Source organism: Symphalangus syndactylus, chromosome 22, assembly GCF_028878055.3.
Source record: "Symphalangus syndactylus isolate Jambi chromosome 22, NHGRI_mSymSyn1-v2.1_pri, whole genome shotgun sequence".
NCBI lineage: Eukaryota > Metazoa > Chordata > Mammalia > Primates > Hylobatidae > Symphalangus > Symphalangus syndactylus.
The window spans coordinates 70,534,057-70,559,866 of record NC_072444.2 but is presented as its reverse complement, the minus strand read 5'-3'; positions in this window follow the sequence as shown (position 1 = coordinate 70,559,866).

The window sequence follows — 25,810 nt, the reverse complement described above, 5'->3', positions numbered from 1 at the left end:
CATTTCTCTCTCTGTTTCTCTGTTTCTTTCTTTTCCTTTTTCTTCTTTTTGTTTTGTTTTTTTTGAGACACGGTCTCACTCTCTTGCCCAGGCTGGAGTGCAGTGGTGCAGTCATGGCTCACTGCAACCTCCACCTCCTGGGCTCAAGCAATCCTCACACCTCAGCTTCATGAGCAGCTGGGACTATAGAGGCTTGCCACCATGCCACCATGCCTGGCTAATTTTTGTATTCTTTGTAGAGACAAGGTCTCACTATGTTGCATAGTCTGTCCTTGAACTCCTGGGCTCAATGAATTCACCTGCCTTGGTCTCCCAAAGTGCTGGAATTACAGGTGTGAGCTACCACTCCAAACCTTATTTTTTCTTATTATGCCTACTTGACTGTAAAATTAAAACAGCAGAGTGGTGTGGCATCCATAGTCATTGTGTATGTGTGTGTGTGCATGCACATGTGTGTGTTTTCTGGAGAAATGATTTATTACATGTGTATTATTACTTTCCTATCAGTGACATAACAAATTACTGCAAACTTTGAAGCTTAATACAACAGATTAACTTTTTCACAGTTCTTGTAGCTCAGAAGCCTGAGTGGGCTCCACTGATTCCTTTGTTTCAGATCTCACCAGGTCGAAGATAAGGTGTCAGCCAGCCTGGTCTTTTATCTGGAGGCTGTTGGGGAGGAGGTAGAGGAATTCGCTTATAAGTAGAACTCAATTTCTAGTGGTTGGGAGTTTGCAGTCCCCATTTCCTGGTTGGCTATGCTCTAGCAGTATCTCTCAGCTCCTTAAAGCCACCTGTGTTCCTTGTCATGCTGTCCTTTCTATCCCAAGACAGCAAAGGTACTTGAGTCATAAATGCTTTGAGTCTCTGACTTTCTGTTCTGCCATATCTCTTGTCTCCAGACAAAGAAAGTTCTTTGCTTTTAAGTGCTCATGTGATTACATTGGGCCTACATTGGAAAATATTCATATCCTAAGGTCAGCAGATTAGTAACTGTAATTACATCTGCAAAATCCATTTTTCCATATAGTGTGACATAACCAGGAGAGAAAAGATCATGGGGACAAAAGTTCTGCCTTCAAAATATCAAATGAAAACTTTTTGCCTCAAGACTCTCTTCTACTCTCTTGCACTGATAATTTTAAGAAATAAAATCAGTGCCCTAAATGCAGTATTCCACCCTTATCAGCAGTTTCTCTTTCCAGGGTTCCAGTTACCCGCAGGTTACTAATGTCTGAAAATATTAAATACAAAATCTCAGAAATGAACAATTCATCAGTTTTAAATTGCACACTGTCCTGAATAGTATAATAACATCTCATATCATCTCGCTCCATCTTGCCCAGAATGTGAATCATCCTCCTGTCCAATGTATTCAAGGTGTCTATGCTCCTAGCCCCTTAGTCACTTAGTCAGCGACTCAGTGATCAGGCTGATCTTAATGGTATCTTGATGCTTGAGTTCTGCTAACATTTATTTTACCTTTTTTACAGTATATTGTTATAATTGTTCTATTTTATTACAGTTATTGTTGTTAATCTCTTATTGTGCCTAATTCATCAATTAAGTAGATATCTTTATCATAGATATGAATGCATAGGACAAACACATAGTATATGTAGTGTTCTGTACTAGCTACTAAATTGGAGCATCTACTGTGGGGTCTTGGAATGTATTCCCCTTGGATAAGGAGGGACTATTATATGTAAAGAGCAAGTAAATGGGCTTTTCTGGTGCTGGGCTCATATTAGGTGTTTGAATAAATACATATTTTTAATTGAACAAATAGTACATATTAACTTAGGAAAGAAGAGTGGGTTGAAGAGTAAAAAGATTCAAGTACTAGAGCTCTCACACAGTTCTCTCATTTGTCCTTGATCACTGTGTTTATGGAATACTCTTACATTCTTTAAAATATTTTTTATAAAGATAATATAGCAGATGGAGACCTACTTTCCCTAACAGCCTTCAAAGACACTTTCTCCTAATTTCCTTGAGCCTCTCCCCCTTCCCTTTCTTTCATAATTTAAATCCAGGCACTTTACTGCATGTCAGGTATTGCTGGGATGAGATGACAGGAAACAGAATCTTGTTTTCTTCCACTGGAGGCATAAAGATACTTTGGCAGGCAATGCATGGCTGGTCTTGGAGCACGAGTTGGTGGACTGACCCGGCTTAGTCACTACCCCTGGCGTCTCCTGGAACTACACGAGGTACAGACTATGGCAAAGTACCCAATGAGAGCCTGGAACAGAAGGGAATGGCATCACGGAGGTACCTGCTCATGGTGGTGTAGCAGCCGTGGAGAGGAAGAGATGAGAGGGGCATATGTTTACAAAGGCCCACTCTGGCTACTTTACCTCTGTCCAGGCCCAGCCTCACTCGTTCTAACATCTGGCTCATCACTTTGAGGTTACAAACCTAAGAGGAAACTCCAAAAACACGTAATGAATAATCTTTCAAGATGAATTAGTACTCAGGAGATTGATGAAGGGATGATGTTGGGCAGCAGGAACACATTTCCTAATCCTCCTTTTATCTTGTTTGCTCCCCTCTTCCCATATGTACACACTTGACTGCCTGCGCTTGGCTCCTCAGCTCACCTGAAAGTGCTTGAACTCAGTCCAATAGAAATTTATGTTCCTGCCTTATGGCTCTGATAGTTCTCATCCTCTTATGGCCAAACATAATAAAGCTTCATGTTCAAATCAATCACAACATATTCAGATCTGAATGGCTAGTCCAATCATATCCTGAACTAGCTATTTAGAACCACATCTCCATATACTATCAAATGTTCAATGGCCTGGGGACAGTGGTTTGGGTTTTATAATCAACTTATTATTCATTTGTCAGGATAAATACGGCTTGAAACTTGATGGCAAGACTTCAAGCAATTATTGAACCAATGGCCTCTCATTTTACTGTTTTAGATAGTAAGCTGCTAAGTACAATGTTCATGAGGCGTTAATGTTGCTTTGTTCAGCAACCAACAGAGATGAGGGCATAGGTAAGTGCTTAATAAGAATACTTAACAATTATTTTGAATATTGGAATACTTATGAGCAGAAGAGTTATGCTAAAATTTCTCTCATCCACTGTCTTTGCAAATATGCAGGCAGATAATGATCATTTGGGTCATCTCATTGATTATATGAGCATATATAGAACACATATATTTTCTCTCTTATTTTCAAAATAGATGAAGATGCAAAATCCCTTTAAACTGGGGTGGTAGTGGTGGGGAAATGTTTTTATATATTGCTTTTCTTTGAACATTTTGGTTTTTTTTCCAACCAGCAATATAAATCTACTCCATTTTCATTTCTTTAGTGGGAAAAGGCTTATTAGAAAAAAAAAAATGGATAATGGCAAAACTTAGGAAAGCAATTAGCTTTGTATAAAACACAATGTACTGTAGTAGTGTATACAAATTCTAAATAAGGCTTTTTAGTTTAGAGTAACCAAAACACTTATGCCAGCCTAAAAATAACTTTCTTCTCATTACTATGAACAGACAGTCAGCAACACCTAGAAGGACAAGAAAAAAACAACCCATAAATGGTTTCATAGATGTCCTGCAGAGAGGTTGAATTGTAAATTGTATGTTTTTAATTACACGCATTAATGTCTGCTAGAAAAAAGTGCCCAATAACAATGCTTTCTCAAAGGTAATAATACTCCAAAATAAGCTCCAAGATAATCACTTAACTGTGTATTATATAGGAGGTCTTTGAAGCAGTGGAACATTTTCTAATTATCTGGCAAATACGTTTAGAGTGCATGAAAACTTTGTTCTTGAATTTTGTTCTTTAGGGTGGTATGGCTATAGCTTCGCCACCCATAATGCATGGTCTGGCTAATGGGAAATAGTCCTGCTTAATGTGCAATACTTTAAACAAAGAATTAAGAATCATTCTCACACATTGGAGAATGAGCAAGGCTTACCTGTGATTTAAGTGCCATATGTAAGGTCCATGCAACACTATAAATATCTCTCAACCTCCTTACTCCCCATTTCAGAATATAATACCATTAAGCTTTCCTTTCTTCGAATAATTTATTTTCTTCCCTTTAAATTCAGTACCAGTTTAGAACAATCTTACTCATCATTCTCATTATAATGGAATAAGTCTATAGATCATTTCCAAACCGAAAGTTAACTAATGTGCCTGCTGTGGATCATATTTCAGAGGAGAGTGGATGGATGGGAAAGTTGAGAGCTTTAGTAACCAGGAGGGCTGGATGGTTAATTCCACTGGTTAATTCTGGCAAAAGGAAAGTTGTAGAAAGGCCCCGGTTACCTGAGGGGCACGAAAGGTGGAGCCAACAACAAAATACATTCCTTTTCTTATTTCTTGGACGCTAAAGCTGTTTTAAAGACTTTTTATATGCATCAAAGTAGTAGCACAATTCTGCAGCTTTATCTATAACAAGTTTCAATTTCATCACAAGATTTCTCTAGAGCCACGAGTCTTCTGCCTCATTTGGTACAAGTTCCCATTCCTGCAAAGGTTTTAACCAGGTCTTTCTGCGTTCCCATCTTGATCTTCCAAACATAGGCTTGCTTTCTTTAAAATTCTCTCTTCCTCAGTCTTGTAGAGTGAAACCCATGTTTTCCCAGGCCATGGATGCCTGCGGGTTATAAGATAAAAATAACAACACTAAAAATTACATATGTATATATATATATATATATATATATATCCATCCCCACCTGTCCTATGGAAGCTGTAGTCCATAAAAACATTTCTTCCAGGCCAAGTACAGTGACTCATGCCTATAATCCCAGCACTTTGGGAGGCCGAGGCAGGAGGTTCACTTGAGCCCAGGAGCTCAAGGCAGCAGTGAACTATGATCACACAACTGCACTCCAGCCTGGGTGACATAGAATAAGACCTTGTCTTGAAAAAAAGTAAAAAATAAAAATAAAATAAAAGTCTTCCAAATGGTTCTGGGAGTCTAGAGAATGAAACTCTATATTTAATGCTCAGAGCTAAATCTTTTGAACTCAATATCTTGCTTAATACAAAGTAAGGACCTAGTAAATATATGTCATTTGGCTGTCTTGCTGACCATAAAGGTAAGCCATGATAATATATAAATATATTCGCTTAATCACTCCTATATCTAATTACATGAATTTAGGAAAATGACCCAACAGATTCAGAAACAAGTGATTGAGTCTTGAAAAAGATTATTCAGACCAACCAGAATCTCTCTTGAAGTTATAAAATGAATATACATATATATACACATAAATAAATATACATATATATACACATAAATAATCATTATGCCACTCATGAATAAGTAACAAATGGAAAGATCACAATACGGATGGATTATAAAGGATCCAGTGAAACACAGGTTAAACCTAGGTATAGTTACAAAGTAATGATAGAAAATTATTCTTAATTGACATTGATTGAGTACTGACTATGTCCTCTCCCTCATTTGATCTTTACGAAAATCCTATGAGGTAGGTAAATTTATTATTTTATCTGCAGAGAAGAAGAAATAGAAGCTTACAGAAGTGAAGTGCTTAGCCCAAGTTCTAAGACTCAAACCCCAATTTGTCTGATGAGAAGACCAAGCTCTTAACTATAAGCTACTGTATCGGAGAAACTATTTAGTGGTGTGATAGAAATAAGAAATTCTTCAGAATATAGACACTAATTTAAACTGTGAAGCCCTACTATGAAGATGACTGAATCGAGGTCTTTACGGTTACCAGGGACCCCGTATCCTTGTAATTCCCTCCAGTCTCTGCAAAAATCTACTAAAGCTTTTGCTTTTAAATATTCATGATATCTTACTCTTTTTCTCACAGTACCTGTATAGTTCAAGTTGCTGGGGCCTTTAGTGGATCTTGGATTTTTTATAACATAGTACCCTGTCAAAACTGGTCCAGGATTGTCTTACTGTGCTTGGGAAGTTGTCCCTTCAGCTTCTGTCATTCCCCTTTTCTCCGGGTCTGGATTTTACCAGTGACATCAAAATCATTGTAAGGTCTCCCATCCAAATCTGCCAACTATACTCTCCATTTTATCCCAAATCATCAATGCTGCAAAGAAATCTCTAAGACTGACCACAGTGAAATACTATTCCCAATTTTTCTGGATTCCAGTTGTCAGCTGATCCACTTCTCAGACGTTGTGACATTTTCATGCTCAATAGAAAGCCTGAATAGGGACCCCACCCTTCTACTCACCCCTGTTCCCCTAATCTCAGTAGGACAGAGGTTGCAAAGTTCTATTGCCTTGGGCTTCCAAAATCTTTCAGAGGTTCTAATGAAAGAGCTCTTTCAGCTTTTAGTCAGTCTTTGCAATCTTCCCCCTACTTCCCTGGGAGCCAGGCACAAGGCCAGTGGAGCCAGGGGACAATCTGAGTGAGCAATACCCAAACGCATACAGGATTCAAAATTTCCCCTCTCTTCTAACACTGACCCATTGTCCTTGCAACATATTTGAGCGCCTCTTGGGAGTTACTTCTTTGTTATATTATATATGCCAGTTGAAAGATTAAGAAAGGGCATTTAAGGTTAAGTCCTATGATGCACTATAATTGATGGTGAAAATGCGGCTTGAGTGGGAAGTTAAGAGAACTGTCTCTGTCATGACAGATAATTTGAGTGAGAGCTGGGAATCTCACAGGTGAAGCAAGGTCAGACCAGAATGAGAGGTTCTCAAATACAGTTTCAGTAGTGGAACTCATTTTTTTAATTAGTAAATTACTATGGAAAACTTCAGTATATAAAAAACTTAGAAACAAAGTTTGGCAATAACACTTCTATTTCTATTTTAACCGTCTCTTCTTGTTCTCTACCAACTACCATATTCCAATAGGGACTGCTCTAGTATTTCGTAGTAGAATAAGTAAGAGAAAATAACATTTAACGAGATATTATTATGCATCAAGAGTTACATACATTACCATGTCTAATATTTATAGAGCACCTTTTACATAAAACCAAAGCAAGGCACAGAGAAATAAAATAATACTGACCACATGACTTTGGTCTTCTCTTTACTATTATATATTATTTTCAGAGTAAACTACCCACAGGACACGCTGACATTTTAAAATAATTATCTAGTAGAAAACTAACCTCACTTTAGAAAGAAGTAATTATTATTATGAAGCATAATTCATATGTTACATGGAATTTCATTTGTGATAAAGCTAAAATATACAAGAGCCACCTTGAAATAATGTTTTTGAGATGTGATTAAATCATTTGTGTATGACTCTATGTGGTAATGTTTTTTATGTTAAATGTGCAGAAAAAATTCTGCTTGTGTCTGTATTTTATATACCTGTATTATAAACCCAATTTTCAAATATCTGGCTTACTTAAAGAGGAGTTGCTTGTATTATACTAGAAGATAAAAAATTGGTGTGAGTGAAATTTGTAATTTCTGAACATCTGAACTTAAAATACATATATATATATTTATATATTACATGTAAGTTCTATTTATTATATTAAGAGTCAAAGAATAATAAAAAAAATTGGGGGGATTAGACTCTAATTACAGGAATTGCTCGGAAGATATTTCATACTATAGGAAAAAAGGCAACTAGCATTGAGCTCATATTGTATAACTAGTTGGATAAAAGTGAGAACTGTATATAACATTATTTCAAAGTTCCCAAGGTCACCTCTTTAGTTCTCTTTGAACATGTATGCATTTCTTATTGATGCTTTATGTTCAATTTTTTTTAATTAAAGCATTTGTAACAGAGCCTGGCAATCTCTTTTCTATTTTAGTAATTTCCTCTTCTTCCTTTTTTTTTTCCAACTGCTCTTTATTTTTTTAAAATCAAATCCTTTACTAATACCCTATCTCCAAAGACAGTAAGAAATCTCACAGCATTCTTTTTGGGGGAGCAGTTGTTCCTTTTAAGTTAGGTCACAAAAGTGCCTGGAGCTTTTGCTATTCTAGGAAACAAGGGGAAGGGAAGCATCTCTGGATCTCTGGTCAGCTCTCTGCGTTGGTCATTCTCGCTGGCATTACTCATTCCGGCTTATAATACCACTGCCCGTTACTAGACATACAGGCCCTGGTTGGCCTCAAAGTTGCTTTTTACAGTAGTTTTTTTGTTTGTTTGTTTGTCTTTTTTTCTTTTTCACTCACAAGATTTTAACCACAGTTAAGCATGACCATTTTTCTCTTGTTCTGCGTCCACATGAACCCACAAGCCAACCTCCATCTTAGGTCCTGACGCCACTTGGGTACAGACTGCAAAAAATCAAGGTTTTGTGGGGCCTGAAGATTATGTTATTTGGAGGAATCTTTTAATGGTCAGAATACCAGTCACAAATCAAAATTAGTTATGAAAGTAAATAATTATCTGGAATGAGAAACGAATATCTAACAGATTACAAATTAGAAAACAAAAATCTGACCCATGAAACAAACCCACAAAATCCAGTGAAACAAAATAATTATTTAATTTTGTTAATGTTTTATATGTTCTATACCAGTATTAAAAGATAACTAGATCTTTCCTTAAGAATGGTTGATAGAAATTGATTTTAATAATAATTTTATAATTCACTTTGAGCTTCACAACTTATTGTTATTTTATATAAAATTTTAGGATTGTTGTCATTCATTTTCCACAGAGCACCTTTTGGCTCCAAGCATTTCAAACCTATTTTCTCTCCCCTGCCCATAAGTCTCTGGTGGTCAGTGTTGTAGGACACATTCAGGTCGCAATACAATCTCGGGTCCTCCTCTTCCACGTCATGATACTGAGATTGTGGATAAGGTGGATGGCAGAAATATCCTGCGAAGGTATTCTTACAGCAAGAGAGCTAGCAATAATGTAACTGTACATAATAGTGGCTGTAAGTCACAGCACTACACCCAATAAATCCAAAACGAGTGTAACTGGGACACAACTTATCCTTAGTCAGATTCCAAAAATGTCGATGGTCCTGTGGCCATTCTGACACCAGCCCACATAGGAAGAGATATGATGAAGGAAACAAGTGGAAAATGCAGATAGTTTTAACTAATTATAATGAGGACAAAATATCTTAATTCTGAAAAATGTTTAAATCCTATGACCATGTAAATAGATTGATAGGGCCTCTCCTGGGCATTAGAATTGTCCTGTTTATGTGGGAGACTAAGACAATTAAGTTCATCATCTTCACAGAAAATATGTCCTTGATCCTAACCATCACACTCTACAATGTTGACACACAGTTTTCTTTTACTCTTTTTTAAAAAATTTTTTCTTAGGTCTCATCTCCCTTTATTTTAAAAATGTTTCATATTTCACTAAATGTTCAGATTTCAGAGGAATGTGTAAAATAAAATCAGTAGGTTAGAATTTAGGCACTTGGAATCGACTTTGTCCATAATATGATTTCATACACAGCTTACTATTAAACTCTAACTCCTAAATGTAAAGTAGAAAGTTTAATGCTATTGCATCACAAAAGAATCAACTCAGCTAATGCTTTCCCTTTCCCAGAATTCCTTCAGTTTAAGTAATGGAAATTCAACTTATACTAGGCTGGTTTAAGCCAAATAAAGTAAGAATGAATAATAATTCCTCATATAAAGTAGAAATGATGGGGCAGCTCTCCAAATCAAAGAAAACACTGCAGAAACCTTAAGAATCTGAGAACCAGGAACCAGAGATTCAATACTGCTAAAATTATTTATCTTCCGATATTTTTCTTCTTCTTTCTCCCTTTCTCCTTTTTCATTTTGTTACTGTATTATTTCATCCCTTCCACAGGACGATTAGCCATCACACACTTGTAGAGTAAAAAAGTGCAGGTATCCCTACATATATCCTACTTTGGTGATGAGAGACACAAGAGAACCTCTCTCCTCTAGTGACACTAAAATTAAACATTCTAGAAAGAAAATTGATTTATCATGCTTAGGTAATGCAACCACCTTTGGAAGCTGGAGGGAAGTGGAATAATGTGGTCACCTCCAAACCACTCTAGATCATGGTGTGCCATTGTATAGATGGAGAGGGTTGGAGGCCAACATTTATAAACAACATAGATTCATAATAAAGAATCTATGAGTAATTTTATTTATTCATTTTTCTCATATTATTTGCATCTATATTACTTCACAGGCTTATAGTCTTTCAGTTTAATCCCAAATGCAATAAGACTGTGCTGTATCTGCCTAAAATTTAACTTCTAAAAATACAGTTTCTTTTAGGGGTCATTTTAATTGCAGTTCTGAATTCCTTTCATGAATTATATATTGTTTTCTCTGTGTACTTTACTTAAATACAACACATATAATCCTAGTATTAAAGCTTTCAACAAATATGTTTATGCTGGGGAGTTAAATCACAGAAAACCTTGGTAACACTCCTAAACTATTATTTAACATTTTTTGACCTTAAGGTTTTGGTTGAAACATTACCCATAAGTTTAATTGTCAAAACAAATTATCCTTTCTGATATTTTTTCACAGTATTTTTTTTCCTTGAGCTGTTCTCTGTCTATTCTAGATTTCTTTGTGATAGATGTGTTTCGAAGAGGAAACCAGAAAAATATCCTCAACCATAAACAGGTGTACTTTTTCATAATTTTCTTACTACCTCTGTTTCTCCACTTTTATTCTTTAATAGATATTGGAGTGGTGCAAGGTTCAATGTATAATCTTCTATTCTTTTAAAGTTTGTATAGTTGTGAGTTATATTAACCAGGTATAGGATTGGCTGGGAACAGATTTTATAGAACTAAAGTAGTACGTACTCTAAAGCTTACTTATCCTTTTTAATATTTTATAGTCCCTCAATACATCACCTTTTTAAAATATATTTTTATTATGCTTTAAGTTCTAGGGTACATGTGCATAATGTGCAGGTTTGTTACATAGGTATACATATGCCATGTTGGTTTGCTGCACCCATTACTCATTACTCATTAACTCATCATTTACATTAGGTATTTCTCCTAATGCTATCCCTCCCCCACCCCCCATCTCATGACAAACCCCAGTGTGTGATGTTCCTCACCCTGTGCCCAAGTGTTCTCATTGTTCAGTTCCCACCTATGAGTGAGAACATGCTGTGTTTGGTTTTCTCTCTTTGCGATAGTTTGCTCAGAATGATGGTTTCCAACTTCATCCATGTCCCTACAAAGGACTTGTACTCATCCTTTTTTATGGCTGCATAGTATTCCATGGTGTCTATGTGCCACATTTTCTTAATCCAGTCTATCATTGTTGGACATTTGGCTTGGTTCCAAGTCTTTGTTATTGTGAATAGTGCTGCAATAAACATACATGTGGATGTGTCTTTATAGCAGCATGATTTATAATCCTTTGGGTATATACCCAGTAATGGGATCGCTGGGTCAAATGGTATTTCCAATTCTAGATCCTTGAGGAATTGTCACACTGTCTTCCACAATGGTTGAACTAGTTTACACTCCCACCAACAGTGTAAAAGTGTTCCTATTTCTCCACATCCTCTCCAGCACCTGTTGCTTCCTGACTTTTTAATGATTGCCATTCTAACTGGTGTGAGATGGTATCTCATTGTGGTTTTGATTTGCATTTCTCTGATGGCTCATAATCAGGGATGATGAGCATTTTTTTTATTGTACTTTAAATTTTAGGGTACATGTGCACAATGAGCATTTTTTTCATGTGTCCGTTGGCTGCATAAATGTCTTCTTTTGAAAAGGGTCTGTTCATATCCTTTGCCCACTTGTTGATGGGGTTGATTTTTTCTTGTAAACTTAAGTTCTTGGTAGATTCTGGATATTAGTCCTTTGTCAGATAGGTAGATTGCAAACATTTTCTCCCATTCTGTAGGTTACCTGTTCACTCTGATGGTAGTTTCTTTTGCTGTGCAGAAGCTCTTTAGTTTAATTAGATCCCATTTGTCGATTTTGGCTTTTGTTGCCATTGCTTTTGGTGTCATGAAGTCCTTGTCCCTGCCTATGTCCTGAATGTTATTGCCTAGGTTTTCTTCTAGGGTTTTTATGGTTTTAGATCTAACATTTAAGTCTTTAATCCATCTTGAATTAATTTTGTATAAGGTGTAAGGAAGGGATTCAGTTTCAGCTTTCTACATATGGCTAGCCAGTTTTCCCAGTACCATTTATTAAATAGGGAATCCTTTCCCCATTTCTTGTTTTTGTCTGGTTTGTCAAAGATCAGATGGTTGTAGATGTGTGGTGTTATTTATGAGGGCTCTGTTCTGTTCCATTGGTCCTTATCTCTGTCTTGGTACCAGTACCATGCTCTTTTGGTTACTGTAGCCTTGTAGTATAGTTGGAAGTCAGGTAGTGCGATGCCTCTAGCCTTGTTCTTTTTGCTTAGGATTGTCATGGCAATGCGGGCTCTTTTTTAGTTCCATATGAACTTTAAAGTAGCTTTTTCCTTTTCTGTGAAGAAAGTCATTGATAGCTTGATGGGGATGGCATTGAATCTATAAATTACCTTGGGCAGTATGGCCATTTTTACAATATTGATTCTTCATATCCATGAGCATGGAATGTTATTCCATTTGTTTGTGTCCTCTTTTATTTCATTGAATAGTGTTTTGTAGTTTTCCTTGAAAAGGTCCTTCACATCCCTTGTAAGTTGTATTCCTAGATATTTTATTCTCTTTGTAGCAATTGTGAATGAGAGTTCACTCAATATTTGGCTCTCTGTTTGTCTGTTATTGCTGTGTAAGAATGCGTGTGATTTTTGCACATTGATTTTGTATCCTGAGACTTTGCTGAAGTTGCTTATCAGCTTAAGGAGATTTTGGGCTGAGACAAGGGGTTTTCTAAATATACAATCATGGCATCTGCAAACAAGGACAATTTGACTTCCTGTTTTCTTAATTGAATACACTTTATTTCTTTCTCCTGCCTGATTGCCCTGGCCAGAACTTCCAACACTATGTTGAATAGGAGTGGTGAGAGAGGGCATCCCTGTCTTGTGCCAGTTATCAAAGGGAATGCTTCCAGTTTTTGCCTATTCAGTATGACACTAGCTGTGGGTTTGTGATAAATAGCTTTTATTATTTTGAGATATATTTCATCAATACCTAGTTTATTGAGAGTTTTTAGCATGAAGCGATGTTGAATTTTGTTGAAGGCCTTTTCTGCATCTATTGAGATAATCTTGTGGTTTTTGTCTTTGGTTTTGTTTATGTGATGGATTACGTTTATTGATTTGCATATGTTTAACCAGGCTTGCATCCCAGGGATGAAACCAACTTGGTCTTGGTGGATAAGCTTTTTGATGTGCTGCTGGATTCAGTTTGCCAGTATTTTATTAGGATTTTTGCATTGATGTTCATCAGGGATGTTGGTCAAAAATTCTCTTTTTTTGTTGTGTCTCTACAAGGCTTTGGTATTAGGATGATGCTGGCCTCATAAAATGAGTTAGGGAGGATTCCCTCTTTTTCTATTGATTGGAATATTTTCAGAAGGAACGGTATCAGCTCCTCTTTGTACCTCTGGTAGAATTCGGCTGTGAATCAGTCTGGTCCTGGACTTTTTTTGGTTGGTAGGCTATTAATTATTGCCTCAATTTCAGAGCGTGTTATTGGTCTATTCAGGGATTCAACTTCTTCCTGTTTTAGTTTTGGGAGGGTGTATGTGTCCAGGAATTTATCCATTTCTTCTAGATTTTCTAGTTTATTTGCATAGAGGTGTTTATAGTATTCTCTGATGGTAGTGTGTATTTCTGTGGGATCAGTGGTGATATCCCCTTTATCATTTTCTATTGTGTCTATTTGATTCTTCTCTCTTTTCTTCTTTGTTACTCTTGCTAGAGGTCTATCAATTTTGTTGGTCTTTTCAGAAAAGCAGCTCCTGGATTCATTGATTTTTTGAAGGGTTTTTTGCATCTCTATCTCCTTCAGTTCTGCTCTGATCTTAGTTATTTCTTGCCTTCTGCTAGCTTTTGAATTTGTTTGCTCTTGCTTCTCTAGTTATTTTAATTGTGATGTTAGGGTGTCGATTTTAGATCTTTCCTGCTTTCTTAGTGCTATAAATTTCCCTCTACACACTGCTTTAAATGTGTCCCAGAGATTCTTGTATGTTGTGTCTTTGTTCTCACAGGTTTCAAAGGACATCTTTATTTTTGCCTTCATTTCATTATTTACCCAGCAGTCATTTAGGAGCGAGTTGCTCAGTTTCCATGTAGTTGTGAGGTTTTGAGTGAGTTTCTTAATTCTGAGTTCTAATTTGATTGCCCTGTAGTCTGAGAGACAGTTTGTTGTGATTTCTCTTCTTTTACATTTGCTGAGGAGTGCTTCACTTCCAACTATGTGCTCAATTTTGGAATAAGTGCAATATGGTGCTGAGAAGAATACATATTCTGTTGATTTAGGGTGGAGAGTTCTGTAGATGTCTATTAGATCTGCTTGGTGTAGAGCTGAGTTCAAGTGCTGGATATCCTTGTTAACTTTCTGTCCCGTTGATCTGTCTAATATTGACAATGTGGTGTTAAAGTCTCCCATTATTATTGTGTGGGAGTCTAAGTCTCTTTTTAGGTCTCTCAGGACTTGCTTTATGAATGTGGGTGCTCCTGTATTGTGTGCATATATATTTAGGATAGTTAGCTCTTTTTGTTGAATTGATCCCTTTACCATTATGTAATGGCTTTCTTTGTCTCTTTTGATCTTCGTTGGCTTAAAATCTGTTTTATCAGAGACTAGGATTGCAATCCCTGCTTTTTTTTTTTTTGCTTTCCATTTGCTTGGTAGGTCTTCCTCCATCCCTTTATTTTGAGCTTATGTGTATCTCTGCATGTGAGATGGGTCTCCTGAATACAGCACACTGATGAGTCTTGACTCTTTAACCAATTTGCCAATCTCTGTCTTTTAATTGGGGCATTTAGCCTATTTACATTTAAGGTTAATATTGTTATGTGTGAATTTGATCCTGTCATTATGATGTTAGCTGGTTATTTTGCTCATTAGTTGATGCAGTTTATTCTTAGCATTGGTGGTCTTTACAATTTGGCATGGTTTTGCAGTGGCTGGTACTGGTTGTTCCTTTCCATGTTTAGTGCTTCCTTCAGGAGCTCTTGTAAGGCAGGCCTGGTTGTGACAAAATCTCTCAGCATTTGTTTGTCTGTAAAGGATTTTATTTCTTCTTCACTCATGAAGCTTAGTTTGGCTGGATATGAAATTCTGGGTTGAAAATTCTTTTCTTTAAGAATGTTGAATATTGACCCCCACTCTCTTCTGGCTTGTAGTGTTTCTGCCGAGAGATCTGCTGTTAGTCTGATGGGCTTCCTTTTGTGGGTAACCCGACCTTTCTCTCTGGCTGCCCTTAGCATTTTTTCCTTCATTTCAACTTTGGTGAAGCTGACAATTATGTGTCTTGGAGTTGCTCTTCTTGAGGAGTATCTTTGTGGTGTTCTCTATATTTTCTGAATTTGAATGTTGGCCTGCCTTGCTAGGTTGGGGAAGTTCTCCTGGACAATATCTTGAAGAGTGTTTTCCAGCTTAGTTCCATTCTTCCCATCACTTTCAGGTACACCAATCAAAAGTAGATTTGGTCTTTTCGCATAGTCCCATATTTCTTGGAGGCTTTGTTCGTTTCTTTTTACTCTTCTTTCTCTAAACTTCTCATCTTGCTTCATTTCATTCATTTGATCTTCAATCACTGATATCCTTTCTTCCATTTGATCGAATCGGCTACTGAAGCTTGTGCACGTGTCACGTAGCTCTCATGTCATGGTTTTCAGCTCCATCAGGTCATTTAACGTCTTCTCTGCACTGTTTATTCTAGTTAGCCATTCGTCTAATCTTTTTTCAAGGTTTTTAGCTTCCTTGCAATGGGTTTGGACATCCTCCTTTAGCTCAGAGAAGTTTGTTATTACAGACTTTCTGAAGCGTACTTCTGTCAACTCATCAAAGTCATTCTCCATCCTGCTTTGTTCTGTTGCTGGTGAGGAGCTGTGATCCTTTGGAGGAGAAAGGGCACTCTGGTTTTTAGAATTTTCAGCTTTTCTGCTCTGGTTTCTCCCCATCTTTGTGGTTTTATCTACCTTTGGTCTTTGATTTTGGTGACCTACAGATGGGGTTTTGGTGTAGATGTCCTTTTTGTTGATGTTGATGCTATTCCTTTCTGTTTGTTAGTTTCCTTCTAACAGGCAGGTCCCTCAGCTGCAGGTTTTTGGAGTTTGCTGGAGGTCCACTCCAGACGCTGTTTGCCTGGGTTTCACCAGCAGAGGCTGCAGAACAGCAAATATTGCAGAACAGCAAATATTGCTGCCTGATCCTTCCTCTGGAAGCTTCATCTCAGAGGGGCACACAGCTGTATGAGGTGTCAGTCGGCCTCTACTGGGAGGTGTCTCCAAGTTACACTGGGGTCAGGGACCCACTTGAAGAGGCAGTCCGTCTGTTCTCATAGCTCAAACACCATGCTGGGAGAACCTCTGCTCTCTTCAGAGCTGTCAGACAGGGACATTTAAGTCTGCAGAAGTTTCTGCTGCCTTTTGTTCAGCTATGCCCTGCCCTCAGAGGTGGAGTCTACAGAGGCAGGCGGCCCTCAGTGAGCTGCGGTGGCTTCCACCTAATTCGAACTTCCAGGCTGCTTTGTTTACCTACTCAAGCCTCAGCAATGGTGGATGCCCCTCCCCCAGCTAGGCTTGCCACCTTGCAGATCCATCTTGGACTGGCAGTGAGCAAGGCTCCATGGGCGTGGGACCTGCTGAGCCAGGCACAGATATAATCTCCTGGTGTGCCGTTTGCTAAGACCGTTGGAAAAGCACCGTGTTTAGGTGGCAGTGTCCCGATTTTCCCGGTACAGTCTATCACGGCTTCCCTTGGCTAGGAAAGGGAAATTCCCCAACCCCTTGTGCTTCCTGGGGTGAGGTGCTGCCCCACTGTGCTTTGGCTTGCTGTCCGTGGGCTGCACCCACTTTCTGACCAGTCCCAATGAGATGAACCAGGTACCTCGGTTGGAAATGCAGAAATCACCTGTCTTCTGTGTCGATCACGCTGGGAGCTGCAGACCAGAGCTGTTCCTATTCGGCCATCTTGGTACGGACCACTCCAATACATCATCTTTTGTTAACAAGTATTGTTTTATAAAACATTTTTAAAAGACAAAAAATAGAGCAAGGAAATAATTGATTATGTATGTTAAAAAACAAGAAAGCAACTTGTATATGTCATTCACAGATAATTCTTAAGAAATAATTGAAATGGTTTTTGATGGGACTACTGTTAAAGACTGCTTTAAAGACCATCAAAAGCCATTTCTATTTCCTGAAATTTACTTCCTTAGAAATTTTATTCCATCCATCCAAAAAAAAAAAAAAAGACTTAGAAGGAACTATCCTGTCTTTTCTAAGATACTGAAATATGTGCTGTAGAGATTCTAGGAGAAAAGTGAAGGTACAAATTTAATCAGGAGTGGATGTCCTTTCTTTAGACTTACACATCAGAGACAGAATGTCCTGGGAACTAATTTGAGTTTTTGTTATCAGTGAAAAAGATAGTAATGCTATTGGACAGGTTACCATGTCTGCCAGTAGGGAGTAATAATACTTACTTCAGGAGTTATTGTATGGATTCAGTGGGTTAGTATTAAGTTGTAATATATGTAAACAATTTAAATTCCTGTCTAAGACATAGTAGGTGCTCAATACATTTATATGTTTTTCATCCTCATAAAGTAATCATTCTGACCGAGATGGAGTAACAGGAACTGAATTTAGCTTCCCACTGGAAACATAACAACAGCAACAACAACAAAATTCAGACAAAATAAACAGTATCTCTCAAGACAGGATATCAGGTTATGAAGGTAATATCATGTTATGAATACCTGAGAGGTGGAAAACAAACAAGGTGGGCCCTAAGTTTTCCCCTAGGTTATTGCCTCAGTGGTTTCCTGGCCTCAGCACGAAGAGAGGGAACTGAGATGGAGCCCAGAGAAATTGCTGAGTTAAGGAGACACAGATGGGAGCCCAAGGAAACCAAGGCCATTAGACTTCATGGGACACAATACCTGAAGGAGAAAGCTGCACAGGAGAACCCTGCACACGTGCAGAGTCTTCCTTCAGTATTCAGCAGTGTACCAATCAGCATATGCCTGTGGGAAACTACTGAAGGCTGGAGAATCATTCAAATGGATTAGAGGAAACAGTACCCAGTGTGCACACAGGGCCAGGAACAATGCTTGTTCCTACAAAATATACGAGAAAGACTCTTAATTCACAGAACATTGGACAGCGTCCTCAGGAAGGTCTTCCCTCAGTACTGAGGAATAATTATTCCTGAGTGAACACTCCTGGACCTAAATTGCATCCCAGAACAAAGCTCAAGATTTAAAAGAAGAATAGATAGCATCCAAAGAGACAAAAGTCCCAATGTTTGGCATTGAATGTAAGATTAACAAGCATGCAAAAAGAGAAGAAAAATGTGACCTATAATGAGGAAAATTATCAGTCAATTGAAAAGGACCCAGAATGCACATAGATACAAATAATAGGAATGACATTAAAACAATTATTACAAAACAAGCAAGGGAACAAAAAAACAGTTATTACAACTCTATTTCTTATGTTCAAAGAGTTTATAGAGAAGCGAAAAATATAAAAATATCCAGAATGAAACTCTAATGGTGAAACTACAATGTCTGATATGAAAAACAAAACCAAACAAACAAACAAACAAAAAACACTTGGCGGAATTTAAAAGGCTGGACATTGCGGGAGAAAATACTAGTGAACTTGAAGATTTAGCAACAAAAACTATCTAAAATGTAACACAGGGAGAAAAAAGGTAATTTTCAGAGATAAAAAGATCATTAGTGAGCAGCAGAACAATTTCAGTTGACCCTAACATAGGAGTAACTGCTGTTTCTGAAGAAAGTGTATCTGAAGAAATTGCACCTAAAACTTCCAAATGTAGTGAAAACTATAAACTCACAAATTCAAGAAGCTCAAAAGACCCATAAAAAATAAAAAATTATACTAAGGTATGTCATGATAAAATTTCTCAAAATCTGTATTAAGAGCAACCCTTAAAAAATCCAGAAGAAAAGGACATGGTCTGTTCAAGGAAACAAAGATTAAAAAAAAAAAGATATTAGATTTATTGTCTAAAACTTACTTTGTTTTTTTACAAAAATTATCAAACCAGAATTCTATAGCTGGCAAGAAATATTTTCCAAAAATGCAGGCAAAATATATTTTATTTTTCAGACCTTCAATGCCTGAGGGAATTCATCACCAGCCCTACAAGAAATAGTAAATTAAGTCCTTCAGACTAAGGAAAATGAGAGTAGATGAAAATCCAGATTTACACAAAAAGGAAAGAGAACTAGAAATGATAACTACACGAGTAAATATACATTCCTGTCTTATTATCTAAATATCTTTAAATAATAATGGATTCTTTGAACAAAAATAATAAATCATTTGGGGTTTTATAACATGAGGAGTAAAAGGCGGGACACACATTTTATGGTTCTGTGGATAATCTAGGGAGTATTTCGAGCATAAGCCAGCCTAACTAATAATATTGTTGGAGAGAAAATTGTAAGAAAGTGGTCCTGAATGTGGGACTTATATAAAAATTCTAAATTAACTGAATAGAAATGTGTACAGGACTGGTACTTGGAGATCACTGCCATATAGACAGAGGCAGTGCTGTAGGACCCTTCATAGTTCCTTCATTTCCCAGTCTCCATACCTGAATCTCTCAAATGGTACCCTTACTACAATTGAATTTTCCTAATAAATTGTGAAATATTAATTTAAAATATATAATTATATATCCCTCTTCAAGGTTGAAAAACTAGGGTAAGACAAATACTATACATCAAATGATGGCCCCCAAAATATCATTACAAAGATGTGTTCCTTATGTCTTAAATCACGAATCTGTGGAGAAGGAGATCAAATAGAGAAAAAGGAGGAAAGAATCTTACTTTTGAACACATGCAGGTGAAAGATTATAGGCATCACTGGAAACTGTACAAAGGCTCTGCAATTATAGATTGATCTACCTGTATATTTTCAGAATCAAGTAATGTCTACCACTCTGAGGGGGGACTTTTTTAAAAGGCATAATAGTAGTTTTTTAGCTATATACAAATGATAAAAGCAAAGACATCAAAGTGGGTAGCCTTTCAACTCATGCTCAATTAGAATAAAAGTTTGGTTGCTGTTTTAAACATTTAAGACTAACTAACTGTGACAGGCTCTCAGCTTTGCAAACGGGATGATTTTCAGTTGACTTTTGATCTGACTGACAATTCCTTATACACTTCAGTGTTAGTTTATAACACATGAGCCCACATCTGAATACACATGTGACTAATTAGGGACTGTTTATGGGCCATCCATATAAATTTAACACACAAGAGTGAAGGCATTTTCAACTAGAGGTCATGATTTTAATGAAATAGAGCTAATTAACAAAGGTGCCTGACCTAACTTTTTGTATTGTTAAATTTTTTAAAAATGAATAAAATCTAAAATAAAGTGGATTTTGAATATATATCTGATGGAACATAGTAGATAATTTTAAAGGTCAATATTATGACTAGGAAACAAAAATTATGAAGGTATTTCTTTTAAAAGCATGGTAACACTATAATAAGCTAATATTGTAGACAGTATTCTGGATCTTGATTTCTAAGAACTTTGTGTCTGAGATTTCCCAAGTGTCATAATGTGCTTTGTTTTAGAGGTTTGACTGCACCCCAAAATTTAGATCTGAATCCCAGCTTTGCCACTTACTAGCTGGAGAATTTAGGGAAGACTCTTAACCTCATCTGCCTTAATTTGTGTATCTAAAAAAAAATGGGAATAATAATAGTGAAACTCCCTTCACAAAAATTCTATCAGGGAGATAATTTTGGCAGTGGGGGAGATCCAGTCTAACCAACCACGATTCTTGCCTTTAGCTTTCAAGCTGCCTTAATTATTTCTGGGCTTAGGCAGAGCTAACTTTGGAAGATATTTAGGTTATAGTTTAAATGACAAGAGCCCTTCCCCTAAACTCAACAGATTTTATAAAGCTAATGAGAGACTACCAACCTAGTGGGAGGAGAAGAGCATGAATTCTTTTAAGATGTGGAATGGTCATAAAATATGAAACTTCTCCAGTCACTCCTACAGATAACCACTATTGTAGATTGGACTTTTGAGGTATCTCTTCTGGGTTTTGCATGTCTAATACCAATAGCCCCCGTAGCCGACTCAGCTCAAGAGGACAGCTTTAACCGGCTATGATTTCATCTCTAACCCAACCAATCAGCAGAAAGCACCCATTTCATAGTCACCGCCACTCCTTTCCCCAAACTATCTTTAAAAACCCCTAACCTGTAAGCTGTCGACGAGATTGATTTGAGTAATAACTCCGTCTCTTGTGTGGCCTCTTGTCAATTGAACTATTTACTGCAATGCCATTGTCTTTATTTGTGCAGTGGCAGGAAGTATCCATGAGGTGGTTACAATAGTACCAACCTCAGGATTGCCGGGAGAAGTTAACTCATGCAAGACACTTAGAAGAGTGACAACACTTGGTAAAATACACAATAGCTATTTATTATTATTTAATAAAAACAATAACTGTCAGGTGTGAACTGCCTATGCTGTGCCTTAATGAGTTATGCAGTCGCAATCCTATAAGAGGAGAGTCAAAAAAAAGGTCTTAGAACTCAGATTTCCCTATCAGTGAGATGTAATAAATTTAGTATCATTGTTCCAAATCACATTTTCTACTGTTTCAAGCAGAGAAGACTACTTTTTTCAAGTGTGACTTATCTGACAAGAGCCTTCCTCTGAATATTTACTTGAATGTCACCTAGGAAATCTATTTACAATGACTCACCATGCTGGACATGGAGGGAAGACCCAGTATTTCACTGAAACTCTCCATAGATCTTAGTGTATTGTGGTGATGTTCTCATTTCCTCTAGACACATCTGGCTTTGAGCTTCGGACTTTTCTGAACTAATTCATTTCATCACATGATCCCTAGCCTTTTATTCCATATTGTATCACACGATAATGACTACTTTTTCTAGCTTACCTCTGTGGTTCACATCACGTGCCCAGAGTCCACATCAGATTTTAGCCACTGAGTGGTAGACCATTCAGCTTCACCCCAAACCTAAGATCATCCCATCTTAGGCACCTGCTGTGTCTTTCTGCATTCTGTCACAAAGCCTTCTGTGGCAATGTGGGAGCTCATTGACCTGGACACAAGTGTCATCTATAAATAAAGAAGAGCTAACACCTCTAAGATGACCCTCAACCAAAGGGAAACAGGAACCTGTGGGCAGAGTGCTCCAGGCTCCTGTCTTTCCGTACCATCCTGCACATTTCTGTGAGACCATGAAGGAATGAAGGCCCTAGTGTATACAGTAGAGATCTCAACGATTCACTCTTACTCTGTTTTCCTCCTTCCTTTTTAAATTTTCTCTACTTCTTAGAATCAGAATTTATTTATCCGAAATAAATTAACTACCTGGACACAAGTTATTTTTCCACATGGGCTTTGCCTCAGGGAATACCTAAACTGATTTATTCTTCCAAATTCTATTGACACAAAATGCTGGCTTAGAAGTCTTTTCTTTAAGAATGAGGACTGCAGGGGGAATTTATGTGAGAGAATTGCAAACTAGTTAAGGCTGAAATAATTAGACATTCCTGTTCTTAAAATCACCTGGACTCCTCCATGACTGGAGACCCTCAACTGGCAGTATCTTACCACAGGCTCTACCCTTCTGCCAAGATGTATGGCTCACTCTGCTCCTCCCCAGACTTGGTTTCTTTCACCTCCCACCTTCATCTCCTAATCCCTCTTAAATTTACAAATGAGCAGTTTATCTATTATTGGTTTTCTTGGTTTATTGTAGTGTTGGTCTGTGAAATACTTTCCCAAAGTTTATTATCTCAACAGAAGAAATCTCTGGGACAAGAGGTTGAAATAACAATACTTCCCCTATTAGACTAGCATTGTTTGCTAAATGTAGAAATTCTAATAGGGTACCCAGTAAACGGGACTTGTTTTATTTGTTTGTTTGTTTGTTTTTTGCAAAAGAAGTTTCTAAGAGATACTAAGCAAACGGGAGCCATTACATTGGAACAGAAATTCTTTGATTTTTTTCCCTCAACATTTGGACAGTTTCCATTATCTCAGAGGGTAATAATAATTCTTTGCTGACTCAGAAACACTTCTAATTTTCAGAAATATAACAAGGAATGTAGTGCTTTTACCAAGACTGTTTAGTAAAATCCATGAGGTTGCTTAAGGTGTGACTCTCCCAGACTACAAATCTTTAACAAACACCTAAACATAATTGAGCATACAGTTTTAAATCTCTTCCAATTTCTTCTTTGAGTTTGCAATTTTCAAACATGAGTGCCTGTTATTCAAGGCTTCAGACTTTGCTATGATTTCTAGATAGAAACAAGTGGAAAAAAGGAAACAGAGGAAACCTTGCTTATTTAAATCACTTCCTTAATTTGATAGCTCAGGATATTTTACACAGGTAATATTCTACCGCCACATACTACAAGTATCTGTGGAACTTCCTGAGAATCTGCAATGAAACGTGCTCAAATGTCTAAAAATATAATAACATTTTCTTGATAAAATAATGCTTCCATGTCACATAAAATAAAACTGTCAGCATTTCTTTGTAGGTTTCTCTCAAGCTTAAGAGCAAGTCCTTGACAGTTCCAGCATTGCCTTTAAATATCTTATTGAAATGTAGATTAACACTGTAACATCTTATAATTGTTGGAAAACCTTTTCCTTTTAAGAATTGTAGATAATTGAGTATTAATAAGTATTAACATAGCCACTATATTTTAGCATTTTATTCTAAATGTTGATCTTCCCCCAGGACGTAATATTTAGATTCATTTTAAAACACAGCAGACTACTTAAGACTACAAAGTGGATTTTTGCAATGAAAGACTGTGTAGATAGATATGTCTTCAGATCATCAATTTCCACTACTCAGTCACTATCAAGATCAAGTTGAAGACAAAAGCAATTGCTTCTTCAAATATCTATAGATCCAAAAAGATCTAAAATTGAGGGAAAAAAAAAGTATACCCCGTACAATTTTAGCACAGTGTCCTAATTTAGCAATACTTGATAAATATGTATTTGTTGATTTAAAATTATCATTAAGTCTACGATAACACAAGTGAAAATAGAGGTAAGAAACCTTGTTTTAGAGTTTTGATGTTTTATTAGAGGCTATTGACTTTCTCCTTCATCGTTACCTGCCCCCCACTGGTGGGTAGGACAAGATTGAGTGCTTATCTTTTACCCAAACTGTCCTGCTGCACCTGCATTCAGGGTTCTACTTCCATTTATTTCTGAAGTCAAGGTAGTAATCTTATTACTCCCATTAGCAATCAGGATACATTGATCACATCTAACACGAAGTGAAGACCTGGCAAAATAGTTTTTCTAAATAAATGATTCTTAATTTTTTCCTTAATGAAATGCCAGAGTTTTGCTTTTAGTTTTTCAACTCCAGCATTGCTAAATTAACTGTATAATATTTTTTAATAATAAGTTGGGATTGCTAAATATTTGGAGTAAAAAAGCATAAAATTATTGCATATTTATTCATATCTAGAACTACACCAGGAATTATAAAGATGCAAAGGACATAAGGCATTGCCTTGCCTTTGTGGGAAAATACAGTCATATTGGAAAAACTAGGTGGATATGCTTCAACTCAATTAGAAACCTTTAGTATAAAGACAGTGAAATAAATGGGGGCAGCAACAGAAATCAATATTGGTTGCATTTGGGAGGAGGTAGAAAATGAATAACTAGGAATCAAGATTTGGGAATTATAATTTTTCTGAAAACCTTGGTGGCATTTATCTAAGTATAGAACTCACTTATTGGAGAATCTGTCGAGAAATACCCCAGGTTTTATACATTTACTGAGACATGCTATTACAGCTTCATATTTATCTTATGATTTGTAATCTTTAACTTTGCCAAGAACAATTATAGAAATATTGTATGATGAATGTTAATACATAGGATTGTATTAATGTAGGGTGGATGTTAATATACAGCAAACACAAGGAAGGGTAACCTGCTCATGAAAGTGCTGGAGATTACGTATTAGAGCTAGTGCCTTTTCAAAACTATATGCCCAAGAGGAATTCCTCTAACAAATTGCTTTTTACCTAATCATTTTCAGTAAATTAGAAATTATACTGACATTTTATTTTAAAATGAAGGAATGAAATAAATATATAGCCATTTTTATCTTTACCCATATATATAAATCTCTACGTACATACATACGTATACATATTCTTAATTGTCATATCAGTTTGTTGAAAAATTGCATAAAAAATACTTAAGAGATCATGAGAGTTATTTATGCCCCCAAATGGTATAGTATTTAGCTGAGTAATTTATTATTATTTAATTACTTATCTATCAAATAGTAGATTTTAAAACAGGAGAATTATTTGGCAAAAGTGGTGTTAAGAAAAAAAAGAATGTGTCACAGAAATGGAATTACTTCAGTACTGCAACAGGCAGATGCACATCAAACGTATATAAACATTTGAGTACAAATAAGAAAATATTGGCCTCATTTCAAATGAAATGGAAACAAGATACTAAAGAAACTTTATTAGAAATGAAACAGAGAAAGATCAGAGAGCCAGGTATGTGGAATCTCAAAGGCTTATGAGCCAAAGAAAAAGTAATTTAACTTTAAACTACTCAACGAAAATGACCTCATTCCTATAGAACTGCTTAAATATACAAAATAGTAAATGTTTAAATTCTAGAAAAGAATTTGTTCTTCTATAGTATCCAATAATGAGAATGC